This window comes from Dermacentor albipictus, chromosome 6 (genome assembly GCF_038994185.2).
Source record: "Dermacentor albipictus isolate Rhodes 1998 colony chromosome 6, USDA_Dalb.pri_finalv2, whole genome shotgun sequence".
In the NCBI taxonomy this organism is placed as follows: Eukaryota; Metazoa; Arthropoda; class Arachnida; order Ixodida; family Ixodidae; genus Dermacentor; species Dermacentor albipictus.
Window position 1 is genome coordinate 37,358,495 of NC_091826.1, and position 16,534 is coordinate 37,375,028.

The 16,534-nt window shown below is 43.6% G+C and overlaps 1 long non-coding RNA gene across 1 annotated transcript; it reads right to left on the minus strand.

Moving 5' to 3' along the window:
• Positions 1-6,882: 6,882 nt before the first annotated feature.
• Positions 6,883-13,295, minus strand: LOC139046851 (uncharacterized). Its single transcript, XR_011506948.1, has 4 exons — positions 13,231-13,295; positions 11,197-11,265; positions 10,056-10,136; positions 6,883-7,697 (listed from the first exon to the last, which is right to left on the minus strand). It is a non-coding gene; the product is annotated as an uncharacterized lncRNA (long non-coding RNA).
• Positions 13,296-16,534: the final 3,239 nt, after the last annotated feature.

Below are 16,534 nucleotides of genomic sequence, written 5' to 3' on the forward strand. Positions count from 1 at the left end.
GCAAAGGCCTCTCCCATACTTCTCCAACAACCACGGTCATGTACTGATTGTGGCCATGCCGTCCTTGCAAACTTCTTAATCTCATCCACCCACCTAACTTTCTGCCACCCCCTGCTACGCTTCCCTTCCCTTGGGATCCAGTCCGTAACCCTTAATCACCATCGGTTATCTTCCCTCCTCATTACATGTCCTGCTCATGCCCATTTCTTTTTCTTGATTTCAACTAAGATGCCATTAACTTGAGTTTGTTCCCTCACCCAATCCACTCTTTTCTTATCCCTTAACGTTACACCTATCATTCTTCTTTCCATAGCTCGTTGCGTCGTCCTCAATTTAAGTAGAACCCCTTTCGTGAGCCTCCAGGTTTCTGCCCCGTACGTGAGTACTGGTAAGACACAGCTGGTTATACAATTTTCTGTTAAGGGATAATGGCAACATGCTGTTCATAATCTGAGAATGCCTGCCAAACGCACCCCAGCCCATTGTTATTCTTCTGATTATTTCAGTCTCATGATCCGGATCCGCGGTCACTACCTTTCCCAAGTAGAAGTTTTCCCTTACTACTTCCAGTGCCTCGCTGCCTATCGTAAACTGCTGTTCCCTTCCGAGACTGTTAAACATTACTTTAGTTTTCTGCAGAATAATTTTTAGACCCATCCTTCTGCTTTGCCTCTCCAGGTCAGTGAGCATGCATTGCAATTGGTCCCCTGAGTTACTAAGCAAGGCTATATCATCAGCGAATCGCAAGCTACTAAGGTATTCTCCATTAACTTTTATCCCCAATTCTTCCCAATCCAGGTCTCTGAATACTTCCAGTAAACACGCTGTGAATAACATTGGAGAGATCGTATCTCCCTGCCTGACGCCTTTCTTTATTGGGATTTTGTTGCTTTCTTTATCGATGACTACGGTGGCTGTGGAGCCGCTATAGATATCTTTCAGTATTTTTACATATGGCTCGTCTACACCCTGTTTCCGTAATGCCTGCATGACTGCTGAGGTTTCGACTGAATCAAACACTTTCTGGTAATCAATGAAAGCTATATATAAGGGTTGGTTATATTCCGCAAATTTCTCTATCATCTGATTGATAGTGTAAATATGGTCTATTGTTGAGTAGCCTTTGCGGAATGCTGCCTGGTCCTTTGCTTGACAGAAGTCTAAGGTGTTCCTGATTCTATTTGCGATTACCTTAGTAAATAGTTTGTACGCAACTGAGAGTAAGCTGATCGGTCTATAAATATTCAAGTCTTTGGCGTCCCCTTTCTTATGGATTAGGATTATGTTAGCGTTCTTCCAAGATTCCGGTACGCTCGAGGTCATGAGGCAATGCGTATACAGGGTGGCCAGCTTCTCTAGAACGATCTGTCCACCATCCTTCAGCAAATCTGCTCTTACCTGATCCTCCCCAGCTGCCTTTCCCCTTTGCATATCTCCCAAGGCTTTCTTTACTTCTTTCGGCGCTACCTTCGTGATATCGAATTCCTCTAGACTATTTTCTCTTCCATTATCGTCGTGGGTGCCACTGGTACTATATAAATCTCTATAGAAGTCCTCAGCCACTTGAACTATCTTATCCAAATAAGTAATGATATTGCCGGCTTTGTCTCTTAACGCATACATCTGATTCTTGCCAATTCCTAGTTTCGTCTTCACTGTTTTAGGCTTCCTCCGTTCCTGAGAGCATGTTCAATTCTATCCATAATATACTTCCTTATGTCAGCTGTCTTACGGTTGTTGATTAGCTTCGACAGTTCTGCCAGTTCTATTCTAGCTGTAGGGTTAGAGGCTTTCATACATTGGCGTTTCTTGATCAGAACTTTCGTCTCCTGCGATAGTTTGCTGGTATCCTGCTTAACGGAGTTACCACCGACTTCCATTGCACATCCCTAATCATGCCCACAAGATTGTCGTTCATTGCTTCAACACTAACGTCCTCTTCCTGAGTTGAAGCCGAATACCTGTTCTGTAGCTTGATCCGGAATTCCTCTACACTCTAAAAACTAAGAGAGTGCCGGGCACTCCCTTTGAGGGAGTAGCGGCTTGTCCCATATTTCACTCTCTTTTCGAGAGTAGATCGACCCTCTTTGAGAGAGAGTAGGTCAACTCCTGTTGACAGAGTTTTGTTACTCTACCGCAAGGGATTGCTAGTACTCTTCTGCAGAGTGATAATACTCTTCCCACAGGGAGTGCTAGTACTCTTCTGCAGAGTGGTAATACTCTCACCGCAGGGGTAATGGCACTCCACCAGACCGAGTACTTGTACTCCCCCAAACAGAGTGCTAGTACTCTTCCCAATACCCTCTTAGCGAAGTCCTGGCCACGCATGCAGGCAGGAAATCAGATCAAATTAGGGTCGCTGATACACCGTTCCCTAGGCGGCTCCTCAGACTCAGTGGCCCAATTCCAAGCGGCCTTCAGAATAGGCGTGAGCAATGTTATGCAGGATTTTAAAGTCATTTTTCCAGGCTATTTGCTGCCTACCATGAGTTGTGACTGCTCGGAATCGGCCTATGCGTCTCCCGAACGCCACTGCGGAGAAAAAAAGCTAATTCACGTTCAATCCGCAAATATCTTCGCATATTTCACAATCAGGAGACACATAATCTAATTAGAACACAGTAGTCGAGGGAATCACACACTTATCTGGAGAAACACATTGCTCTATACATCACGTGGAATCGAACCCGCGTACACTCGCATCTATACAATTCAAAGCACACATCCTAACCATTACACCACAGAGCCACCGCGCTCAGTCGTGTTGTTTTAGATCTTATATACAAAGCAAATGTATTTGAGAAATCGGCTGCGGTGGGTGGAGTTTCTCTGCAGTGTGCTGTGCTGTTGTGTACTGGAATATGTTTGCGTTTGCATCATTTCCATTCCTTGCTACGACTAACGGAGGAATACAACGTAGACGACGACGTGAGAACTATTCACGGCTTGTCGTCACCCCAGGAAAATAACAAATGTGCCGTTCAGCTCACGATCGAGTGCTTTTCCAGTTCATGCATTATATGTTCTCCGAAAATACGCGGATACGAAGTATCGTGCCAACCATACACGTATGTGAATTTAAGTCGCGCGTATACTGGTGAGCATTTCTGTTTATTTTTTCCGCCAGTTCCATTCGTACCAGGCATTTCGACGTGCCTCACGCTGCCGTGTAGGCGTTCTTTTCAAGTGCATAAGTTTAGAGTTTGGTTCAGTCCGCTGTGAGCTGTTCTCCTGCATTAGCAGCGGATCGTTAGCGTTTTGAAGAGCATGCATTCCAGCATTTGGAGACTGCTTATGCCGATAGCCGCGTCACATGCATTGGCACGCATGTTTAAATGACTAATGTGTCCACTTGTTACGCGTGCACAGCTCGTATCCTGTGGCAGTGCTCGTTCTAAAAGCTTCGAAGACCATCTACATTCATACGTGTGTTCAATATATATGCACAGGATAGACTTGCCGGCTAGTTGGTTGAGCATTTTAGAAGAAACAGCGCAACACAAGGACGACGCAAAAACATGGACAACACCACGAAGCGCTGGTGTGGTTGATGCTTTTTTTCGTCGTGGTGTTTGCGCTGTTTCTTCTTCCACGATACACGCACACCACAGGTAGGCGAAAGTTTAGGAGTATAGGGCGTTAACTTTGTTTTCCCCGTTTCCTCTCAGTGTCAATGGCACAATGCGCTGCTCGGAATTGCGCACGCTTACCCCCATATTCAGAAATGCATCATAACTTGAAGCCCATGCTTGACTTGATCTAAATGACGCAAGTCGTGAACGCACCAAAAGAAAGGCAGTGAGCGTCTGGGGGAAAAATTAAATTATGGGGTTTTACGTGCCAAAACCACTTTCTGATTATGAGGCACGCCGTAGTGGAGGACTCCGGAAATTTCGACCACCTGGGGTTCTTTAACGTGCACCTAAATCTAAGTACACGGGTGTTTTCGCATTTCGCCCCCGTCGAAATGCGGCCGCCGTGGCCGGGATTCGATCCCGCGGCCTCGTGCTCAGCAGCCTAACACCATAGCCACTGAGCAACCACGGCGGGTGGTCTGGGGGACGTTCGCACCAGGCGTCGTTTATATAAAGTCAAGCATGAGCTTTGTATTAATATACATTTCTGAATACGGGGGTTAGTCATCTACTTCTCACAGAAAATGTCGAAGAAACGCCCACCAAAACCAGGCACATTCGTAAACCTAACTAGGCAATACGAAGCTCCATAGAAAAAGAGTGGTATTAAAAGCTTTCAGTATTTTTCTTTACTCCAAAATGGTTGCGCTCTCGTGGCTTCAATGTACAGAGATAGTGCAGCGTTAGCTAAAAAGCATGAATTTCCGAACTCCATGCCAAAATAAGCTTGTCAAATTATTGAGGTGCTAGAAGCCAGCGTTTGTAGCGATCCTTGAAAAACCCTTTATTTCTAAAATCCCATTTTCAAGGCATTGAAAACCCTGGAATTTTTAGAAGTACTGGAAAGTCCTTAAATTTGTACACTTGGCTAGACATAGCAGACATTGCCAAGTGGTATTTTTCCCCTTCTGTGACACTGTTCGCATGTCACAGTGAATTGTCTGTGGAGGTAATAGAAGGAAAGCGACATCCTTAAAGTTGAAATTACAAAGGAGCTGCAGATACCAGTTTTAGGCACATGGAACCGGCGACAAATGTACTTGGTGGAGCAGAAGCAGGAAGCTCAACAGTTCAGGCATTCAAAGCCGTGATGAGTAAATTGAGAGCTACAGACACAATAAAAGGAAATTACAAATGACTATTGCTTATTTGGTGGTGAAAAGCTGAGGCAACAGATGACATCCCATACACTGTCAAACCAAACAGTATTCAAAAACTGCAAATGTTGCAGGTCCAAGTAGTTAATTGTGCTATTGCAGAAAAACTGAGCGCTTTCTTGAAATGCTTCCTTGTGTGCATGAAAGGCAAATTAGCAGTCTTTCAAATTTTTGAAATCAGTGAATTGCGATTTGTTTTGTATTCTTTTGTTTGCATTAAAATTAACAATGTTGTTGAACAAGTTATCGCCTGTCCAAACTACTAAAAAAATCGCACGAGATCCTTGAAGTTACTGTGTCGGGGCCTCGAAAGTTCTTGAAAACCATTGCATCTTTTTCTTCAATATTGCTACGAACCCAGTAGAACAACTGTCATGGAGTAAAAACCTTGGCTGAACCGGGGCTTATACGAAGAGCACAGGAAGACTAGAAATGCAGTAGTAGGCATGGAGGGCCCTGAAAAAAATGTGCCACATCTGCTCGTCTGCCTTATGTTTCTGCATTGACTGTCACATTTTTAACAGAAGCTCACTTACTGTTCTACTTTAATAAAGGCAACATTACCAACTCCAGTGTGGAGCAGTCCTTCAGCCAGTGCAGAACTTTCTGTACATCCCTGTCAGCTCTGTCATTTTTTCAGCATTGTAGTACAAGATTTGTTAAACTGGTTTCGCAGAATATGAGCAGTATACTCTTAAATTAGCTGTTTATTTGTATGCACAAGTTCAGGTCCTCAGTTTGGTTGCATGACAAATTGCCATACCTCAATAGATACAAGAAAATTTTTTATTAGAGTTTAATAAAATCCAAGCAGTAATAATCACAACAATATAATGACATACATTTCTTTTGGTACGTATACAGCCCATGTCTTGGCACTGTATAAATTCAACTATACATCGCAAGTACTGTATCCTGACCACTATTATTCACAAGTGTAAAACCATCACAGCAATTCTTCAACAAATATCACAGTGATTAGTGACATACACTTTGTAACTGCTTTACATGAGCATAATGTATACAAATGGTCCCTGTGTACCTACACATGACTAGTGCCACCCGAGCACTATTACTCACAGGTGTAAAACCAACAAAGCAGTTCTTTAAAAATATCACAGCGCTTAGTTACGTACATGCTGTAACTCCCTTGTAAAAGCTTAATACGAACACGTGAGCACACAGAAAGCTAGCAGTGGGCCTACATGGAAATACCACCGCCTCAATACTAATTCACAAGTGTAAAACCAACCAAGCAGTTCTGTAAAGAATATCACAATGTTTAGTGACATACATTTAGTAACTAGCTTATATAAGCTTTATACAAACATGAGAACATACACAAAGCTATCGGTGCACCTGCATAGAAGTGCGGCCATCTGAACACTATTATTTGCAAGTGTAAGCTCAACAGAACAGTTCGTTATAGTGACGCCCATTTTGTACCTGCCTTATACAAGCTTAGTGCAAGCACAAGAATGCGGAAAAAAATAAATTAAGAACTTGCTCTATGAATACACAAACACATCAACACAAATGGTAAACACCACTTTGAAGATACATGACCGTGACAAAGCGCAGTGCTGTGCCGGTTGAAACTGTCATCCACAAAAGTATTGAGCAATGCTTAAACCACACGCAATAAAGTGCTGAAAGACTGCGTCTCTAACGTACCTATATTAATTCAAATTTCTTGAATATAGGGCTCCCTTGCAGATAAGGCATCTGATCCAACTGACCTGATAAATGCATACAATGCACTCAGATATAACTGGTAATAATAATTATAAAAGGCATTTAAAAACCTGATAGTATGATGAAGATGCATGACTAGAAAAGTTCTGTTCCCCTCGTACGTGTTAAAAAGGTGCAAGTACGACACACGTTCTTTTTTTCCGCAATTTTTGCATTAATGGACACCCGGGAACCTCGAACCCACAAAAAAAGAAGATACTGCTGTGTTAATAGTGTTATGAATAATTTTTTGTGAAAGCTTTTTACAGACAATTTGCAGTCTCGTTTCTGGAGGTTGAGCTGTATCATGCAACATGGAAAATGGTCACATGGGAGCATGTCACTATGCCATAATGTTCGTTTCAGTTGACTCTCTTGCCCTACAAGTCACTGCTCACTGTGACCAGTGATGGAACAGCAGTGTCTATGTGATTTTCATCACACTTCTGTCCTATGCCATCCTTACCAGAGTTGGCGGCACACAGATACCCAAATTTCGATAGTGTTGCTTTTTCAGGTGCTTGTTCTTGATTTGCTCAATATCAGTTGGCACTTCAGCTGCATCAAACTTCTTTTTTACCTCTTCAACAACAGCATAAACAACAATCTTATGACACCTGTGTTGTCCTTCTAGTTGCCTACAAAGACCAGTTAATCTAACAACAACACTGACAGTCTCTACTATCTTCTAATGGGGAAGAGGTGTGTCCTACCATGTGTTCCACATTGTTGTCGCTATGTGGGCTGGCTGGGGAGGCAACAACTGTAATATGTTTTCATATCTTAAAGTGATGCTTGTACTGTGTTATAACACTTAACTTAGTCTTGCACTTGCTGCACAAGAACACTGGCTCACAGTCGTGGTGAAAAGCTTTCGTATGTTGAGCAAATGAGTTGTATGCACTACAAAAAAAGTCACAGTGATAGCACACATGTTGCTCTACCAGGCCTGGTGCGGTTCCTTCTGACACTGCTCCTGATGCTGACACACTGCTGCTTGCATCGTACACTGTTGCAGCTGCAGTAGACATGGCCGTCTCTGTATCTATTGCTGCCGTGCCACCTGTCATGGTAACTTCAGGTGGTATCGGGCTCACTTCTGCAACAGAGATGTCGTTTGCCCCTTGAGGGCTCTCGTCATCAGGGCCAATAATTTCGTAGGCATTGCCTCCTGCATCGAAGAACCAATAAGAGCGTGAATTAATAAACATAGCTCTAAAAAGTACGGACATCAAAACTTAACCACAAGCTTTGCACATCAGTGACCAGGCTTAATGAATAATACTTGCAGGAGGAGTTATACAATTGTGTGTGTACATTACAGTTAAGCGTCAGAAGAGATACTCAAGAGGCACGGGAAACATGTCTCTCAATACCAAAAATTTTAAAACACTGAGGAGCCAGACTAGATCACTTTATTATGCATCATCACTAAAGTATGTTTAGATATATCTGAAGGAATAATTGCTCAGGGTGGCTTAAAGGGCCCCTAAACCACTTCTCGACATTTTTTGAACATTTCAAGTAAACACGCGCATCAAAATCAGAATGCCGTCACAATTGACGATGCCAAACGCCACAGTGCGTAGCACTGTGGGAGCACCACAATATGAAGAAAACGACTCCGTGCGCCTCTTTGGACCTATCCTGCACCCCCCAGTTTGTCCTGACTTTACCAGGCTGTCTCTGATGATTCACCAGTTTCCGGTGCTGTCGATTGGTCGAACGAAAGTGTACGACTGCCGGCAAGGCCTGCAAGCAAATACACACTCCTTCTTCCTCGTCGCGTTGCTCGCGATGCCATTGTGGGCAGCCAATGGGGGCAAAGAACAGAAACGCCAACAGGAGGGTCTCCCTATGAGGCTCTTCAACTAGAGTCACCATACAGTTCCATTGTATTGCATTAGCGCCACCCCTCGCAGGACGACGGGCCTGCGCGGCAGCAACAGAGCTCGTTGGTGATGGCCTGTCCCGTAACATTTGGAGGTGTACTAGGCGAGGAAAAGACAATACTATCCAGATGGCGTGTACCAGATGAAAGAGTAAAATGAGCGGGGACTACTTTTTAAAAATCAAACACGTAGCTCCACTATTACTGCACCGTTTCGAAAATCTCTCATGGCTACGTGTTCGTTGCCTTAACATGTACAACTGCAACACCGCAAATAAATTTCAACCTCGGTGGCTTAGGGGCCCTTTAAAGAAGACATTCACAGCTTTTTAGTGACTGTAGATTGTGCTAGCTTCCTTCCTAACTTCTGGAAGTTAAACACTTCACTTCGCAAGCCTTGTTGCTCGCAGTGCCTTTGAGGTGCTCTTAGACGCTCGTCAGCTTCAACTGTCGACACTTTCTGCCCTGCACTGTCCTCGTTGCCTTCCTTTTCTAGTCCATGCTAAAGAGACATGCGCAATTGACTTGTGTGAGGATTGCGTGATCTTTACGCCCTTCAGAGCACACAAGGTGCATGAAGTGAATGTGTCTGGCTTGTGTCCCTTCGAAGTAGTGAATACTTAAAAAGTCGTTAGTAACAAAGGTGTCTCTTGCGTACAGTGTTGTTAACGTTGCAAACATCGAAAAACCAACCAAACCATTTTCATATGTCTCTTACAACCAAGTGTATCTTGTAATGAGATTCTACTGTACTGAATATTTTTCATCTATGGATCATCTGCATGTACATATAGTCACAAAGACATGTTGTGTGGAATGGCGAATCAGGAAAGACCTCGTACTTTTACTTTTTGTCCCTAACATAAGCAGCTGATAACAATATGATAAAAAGCAGGTAATGAGGCTAGCATGGAACATAATCCTTCAGCTCTAAACAGTTTTTTGGGCCCACATCATTCCCTCATGACATAAGGAAACAACTTGATTGCAGTAATGGCTGCATGTGATCTGAGTTGATTGAAACAAACAATACGTAAGGTTGCCCTGTATGTAATTTTATCGGAGTGCTTTTCAGATGTCCTGCTGGCGATCCTGGCTGCACGATGTTTCTCATGCTTTTTGGCACGATTCCTTTCTTTTCCACTCCACTTTTTTCTGGTTTTGTCCCCTTTCCCTTCCCCCTGGCGTAAAATAGCACACCTGAAGTATCAAATCTGTTGAATTATTGTGTGTATCAAACCTGTTAACATGTGGGCTTCTCTGTGGTCAGTGTTGTATTTTTGCGCTGTACAAGTCAATTCAATATGAAAGATGGAATGTCCCTGCCTTTAGTTTAATTGTATGTGTGTATATATATATATATATATATATATATATATATATATATATATATATATATATATATATATATATATGTCTCTCTCATGTTTTGAAATATATGTACATTCAGGAGTGCCTGCATGCTCTTCTCCCCTGCTCCAGTGACGAAAAGGACAGCCTTTTTATTTACCATAGCAAAACATTCACAGGTTTTCACTGTGCCCATTACATCACTTATCATATGGATCTGTCACAATACAGAGTAGCAGTAGTCCATAATACTAACCCATCCCAACATAACTATAAATTAGCACATACCGACATGCTGTGAAACAGCTGTTGCAAAGCCGCTGGTGCTGGCAATTTCCACAGCACTGCAGTGGTACAGCCGAGTGCCACCTGTATAGTGACAAATGCATATGCATGTTAGTAACTCACTAGTTGCTGATGGTTTCATAAGCTTTACACTACACAATAAAGTAATCTAGACAACTTTGTTGGAACAAATACACATAATTAGGACACCATTTAAAGACTAACACGATTAATTGCCCCCAATCTCTCACTCACTAAGGGATTCACTACTGAAACATCGGTGGAGAGCTCAGATTAACACAGCCCATAAAGGACAAGCTTTCTTTGAGGAAAATAGCTATAACAGCGGGTTAGTTTTTTTGATCATTTTATGTGCTAGCTTTGATTTAAATTTCATGCAGTACTATAAAATATGAAGTGCCGCATTTCTAGCAGCAGAAGGCGTCGTCAGCCTCATGGTACAACTGATTTTTGCACTGTTTGTATCAGTGAGCCAACACATACAAAGAAAACCGACTTCACACATACATATACAGTGCCAAGTGCACTCCTCCTTCTGAAAACACAGCCGCCAGTTCCAATGGTGATGAAAGGAAAGGTTATATAGAGTGCGAGACTGCATGGAACTACCACTTATGACTGTAAGTGTATGATCTGCTGATTGGAGAGGTAGTCACATGCTATTTCTAGTCTCTTTTAGAAGCATTACTAAAGGATGAATTAAAATCTATTCATAAGTCACGAATTTCGCGCATCCAGTTTGGTTAAATACCTTGTGAGAAAAAGACATGTTTACCTGGAATAGCAACCTTTTTTCCCGCTGCAAAATTTTCCTTCGAATTAATGAAATAACTTTACAGCGTCATAATATATTGTGTTTCTCGCAACTACTTGCGGCAGTGGCGAGTTACAGTGTTTATATCTGACTCATTGGGCGACAATACTGCCAAGCACAAATGCTTCACGAACACGAGAACACGTCCCTCGCAGAGAATAGCAACCATATATGCCTCTGTGAGACATGATCGCACCTTTGTGGTCAAAACGTACATTAGAACGACACCACCATCTCATTAAAAAAAAAGCCTCAGTACAAAGCAGCAGCCAACTTCATAATGTGAAATTGCAACTGATGTCCACTTACTGGTGGCCTGTGTTCGAGTCACTTCTGGCAGTTGACTGGGTGCTGAGAAATGCACGTCCTGGGTTGTCCCTACAAAACATACAGGGTTATGTCAAATGTTGAAAATATATATACACCGGCATTTCATAAGTTGCAAAACAAATGAGTAAACTAATAAACAACTGTAATGTAAACAGAGTACACATGATAAGATAGGCTGTCAACAGGTAATGCATTACGCGAAAAACCTAATGCATAGGAATGACTTTATGTATACACACGAAGCTGACACACAATTTAAGTCGCTCTAGGTTTTTCCGTGCAGTATATTAAAATCATTATCTCTTGTGGTTAGAGCAAAATTAGTGTAAATGACGCACTAAATTATGTACCCTGGAAAACTTTTCTTCAATATGCACCTGTGCGCGCTTCAAATGAGTAGCGTTGTAAAATTTACGTACATGGCATTTAACATAGTTGCTGAACACGGATTTCCTTTGACCTGTGTCGTGTACAGTGAGCTACTTATATCTGAGCCCCCCCCCCTTTTTTTTTGTACTAGCCATACTGCGTGCCATTGCACCTATACGCACGTAAATAAACCTCACGACACAGAAATAAAAAAAAGTGCCAATCACCCATGCCTGCATGTTGTAGTGGGCCTAACCTAACCAAGCACGGGCTGTTGTTTTTTTATAGTAAACACAGGCACCGTGCTCATTGCAAGTATGTATCATGTCACTAAGCAAATATGCAATTTCATTGTACCACTATTTTTTTATCACATGGATGTATCTGTTGAGAGGCAAGACAAAAAGCAGTCACTTCTCAGAACTAATCAGCTTTTTTAAAACACATTTCTAACCTTTCAATGACACTTGCTGCTATGTGTTTGTCTCCAGAGAGCATACTTGATTTGACTTTCCAATCGGAGACATTACATAAATATACCATGTTAAGATGACTGCCTTCGAGCGATGACGAGATGACGGCTTCGAGCGACAAAACGGGCCGTCGCTTGAACAGATGGCTCGGTTCTGGAAATCTAGAAATCGTCGCTCGTCGCCCGAAAGTGCTATGAGCGACTAGCCAATAGCGCGAAGCCGGAACTGGATGTATGTACATCGCTCAAATACTACCGATTGTCGCGCGGAACGAGCGAATAATTCAATTTTTATACGTGCAGGGATAAGAACCTACGGCAAGACCTCCGCAAATATTTTATGCTACTTTTTATAGTAAAATACATCAACGTAAATTACTAAAGCACGCGTCACGCGTGATTGCAGCCCTCATGCCGGCAACACCGGGGAGGCGTTGCTCAATATCGTCGCTTGCACGGAGTACGACTTGTAGGCGACGAGCGAACGCGACAGCCATCTCCATCGCGTCGCTTGTAGCTGCCGCGCGCAAGATCGCTTATATATGGGGTTTATACTTTTTTCAGCATAAAACATGGATTCCTCATGCGTTTTCAGAAAGTTCAAGATAACGCGCCTAACTGACCTCTTGCAGCATGCAGCTGAATGCCTGCGGCAAAGTTTCTAACTAGCACTGGTGCTGCACGTAACTTCAGTGGTCGCAGATTCCCCCTGCGCGAAACACCGTCAAGCGCGCGGTTTATTTATAAAAAAAGCACGCTGCCAGCAAAACGACGCCTTCTGTTATGTGATTCCTTAGTTCAACAGCGTTCCGTACACAGTAGACTGCCAAACTGAATAAATTCAAACACACAAAACGCACGCTAATCACGCTCCGCATAGGCTCGGAATCACGGGCTGGTGAACGAACCATTTTAAACGTCCTCTCGCCTGGCGTCTTATTGAACATACCATAGTTCTGGCAGCGTTTGCGATCTTTAAAGCTCTTACGGACAACGGCAAAGTGATAAAATCACATGCAGTTATCGCCACGACTGGCTTTTTCGATTGACATCGAGAGACACAGCGCGTATGCCTAGTCCTTTGTCAATCGCGTCGGCTAAGCGCAGCGACGACTTCCTGGCGATAGCATGACATATACGGAGAATGTGCACCTAAGTTAGAATTCACTTACCGTGGAGGATTTGTTGTTATATCCAAGGCATGACGAACGACTGTCGTGTTTTCGTGGCAACGCGAGGTGGCTGATACACGATCTCCCCTGGCTGCAGGCCTGCGTCGCTGCTCGCTGTCCGGTGCTGTGTTGTTCCGCGATCTTGAGCGCGCGCGCGCGCGGTGGAGAACTCCGAGTGAAAAAGTAGAGCGCTCGCTACGCATTCCTTTGAACTGCGGCGGCCTGTTCTCTTAGAAGTAAAACGATGTGTTCTTTGCTCAGCGAGCGTGCATGAATGATACATTGCCATGTTCGGGGCCAGCCACCTACAGTTGAAGCAGAAGATTACGCTAAGTTTTGTTCTCTATTGCCGCAAGAGTAGAACTACTCTCTCTCTCTGAAGGGGAGAGTGAAAAGCACATTTCACTCTCTCCTTGGTGAGAGAGTGAACAATGCATTTCACTCTCCTCGACATCTTGCGAGAGTAAAACGACGCTTTGAAGAGTGAACCGGCCGCTTCACTCCTGCGATACCCTTCCTAGTTTTTAGAGTGTAGTTTACCTCTTACCGCTAACTCATTATTCGGCTTCTTATGTACCAGTTTCTTCCGTTCCCTCCTCAGGTCTAGGCTAATTCGAGTTCTTACCATTCTGTGATCACTGCAGCGCACCTTGCCGAGCACGTCCATATCTTGTATGATGCCAGGGTTAGCGCACAGTACGAAGTCGATTTCATTTCTAGTCTCAGCGTCCGGGCTCCTCCACGTCCACTTTCGGATATCCCGCTTGCGGAAGAAGGTATTCATTATCCTCATATTATTCTGTTCCGCAAACTCTACTAATAACTCTCCGCTGCTATTCCTAGTTCCTATGCCATATTCCCCTACTGCCTTGTATCCAGCCTGCTTCTAGCCTATATTGGCATTAAAGTACGTAAATATTGCATCTGGTAAACTCGCAACATGACCCACGTTCGCATAATACACGTAAACCATGGAAACCCAATAGAGTACGGAGCATGCGCAAAGAGGACAACGCGATCTGATTACATGCGTGACACGTTGACATATGGTACAGCAAACGCTATGGTAAAACCCTGTAATAACGGGGTTTTCTGAATGTAGTGACTCAAGTATGGATCAGGGGAAGGATCTTTTGACTTCTATGGATGACCCACCTCTCCCCGCCGTTTTTTTTTGTTTGTTGATAGTGCAATGGCCTTATAGGTCGGTGTCACCCACTCTCTAGGCACCTGTCAGTCGAAAAAATATAAAAAGAATTCCGGGGCTGCAGATGTCAAAACCTTGATCTGCATAGAAGGTGCGCCATCCGCAGCGCAAGAGATTCCGAATTTATTTTGACCTCAACGAGTTCCTTACCGGGCACCTAAGTGAATGTGCACGAGCACTCTATCATTTCGCCGCCATTGAAATGCCGACGCCGTGGCCTGGATTGAACCTATGACCTGGACCTCAGCAGCGCTAGGCCAGAGCTCTACTACGCTAGCGTGGTGGGTGACACGAAATAAATGGCATTCACTTAAGCATCTTTACGTGATTTGAATGAGAAAGCGTTATGAATTACCTAACTAGTTACGTGCATCACACGTGATGTCACAATTATTAAGTGTCCTTTACAACTTTATATTAATAAACCTTAATCGATCTTGGCCTAATATGCACCTTCTGAAATGCACGTTGATCCATCTTCATCCATATCACTAATTTTTACCAAAATTCTTCTGCTCGAATGCACTTCTTTTTCAATCACATTACTTCAACTTAATTCACTTTACTCCCCCTTAAGTTACCTTACTCGGACTTGTTCTAACTTAAAAGACGCTGATGATGATGTTTGTTACCACTCGTTGCGGACGTTTCCGCCTTGTGTAACATATAATCTTTTAGAATTAATATAGGCCCATCTCGAAGAAAGTCCAGTATAAAGTCGCGTCTCAAAACCCAATCTGTCACGAGGTAATTGAGAATGCCACAAGCTGGCAGGTGAAGCCCGCTCCAGCTGTTTCAAACGACGACTTTGGCGCGAAAGAAGCGTGCGTGCGGTCGTGGCCTGACGGTTATAGCTCTGGGCGGATGGGAGTGTTCACGAAATCGAGGGTTTGCAACAGATACGAGGCATAGAAACATCACTTCGATAACTCTGGGCCGGTATTTTGTAGCGATGCCTTTTCCGATTCTATGTTTTTCAGGCTTTTCGCGCTTGGCCACTGGTCAGAGTGACGGTCTGTCCACATTATCAACTCGATCAGGCGGCCGTGTGTGGTGGATGATAAGAACGGCATAAAATAAGGCATAAGCCATCGCTACAAAATAGCGGCCCTGATTGCGCAAGGTCACCCGTGACGTGCGTGCGGCGTTCGTTTCTCCAAAATAATTTAACGTGTTCATGCCAAGCAGGAGTCTAGTTTTTCATAAATATGTCAACGTACTTTTTGGTGACAATCAACGTATCCGAACATTCATGGAGCCCAATACTTCCAAGAACTCCACAACTGTAATTATACACATTCCACCTAGGATTCCTGGCGTTGCGCCTGAATTTTTATTATTATATCAACAACAAATCATGCAAACTTAATATGTAGCAAACTGTGATTAAGAACTGCATAGGCAGCGAATGCCTCTTATTTTACTTTCTTGAACGCGGGCAGCTTAAGTGTTCGTTTTAGTATAAAGGTTGTAAGTTATAAGTCCCAAGCGTTCGTGTGGCACATTTCTTTTTTTTTTTGGCGTAGGTTGATGATGAATGCGTTTCATTGGCGCAATGGCTTTTATATGAAAACATTCCTTCATTCCTTGCTATATTACTCTCTTTTTTACCTTCGCGGTCTCGCTCCCAATTTTTTCAACATTCAATTTTCTTACTTTACTCTGCGCATCAGCATAATCACCTCCTCCGCCTCGATTGAGGATGACAGATGTAATAGTTCTGCGGAAACCCGCAAGTTGGAGAGAAGTAATAAAGATGAAGTGAAACATCCACGCAATCGCAAGGATTGCTAAGAAGGAAACACATTCTAGTTCCTCGAAAGAAAAGCGTCGCATTTCGAGAAAAATTCGTCCCGGTCCGGGACTCGAACCCGGAACCACCGCCTTTCCGGGGCAGCCGGTCTACCATCTGACCTAACCAGGCGGCTAGTAGATGCCCGGGTGAAGTCGAACTAAATTTGACTACGATGGCCTTTGTAGTTCTGCCTGGTCAACGGGTTAAATTATGCCCCTTTCGTTACACACGCTCAAAACGCTCAAGAGCCCAAACATGCGTAATATATCAACACGGCCTCATATGGCCACCCACTTCGAACT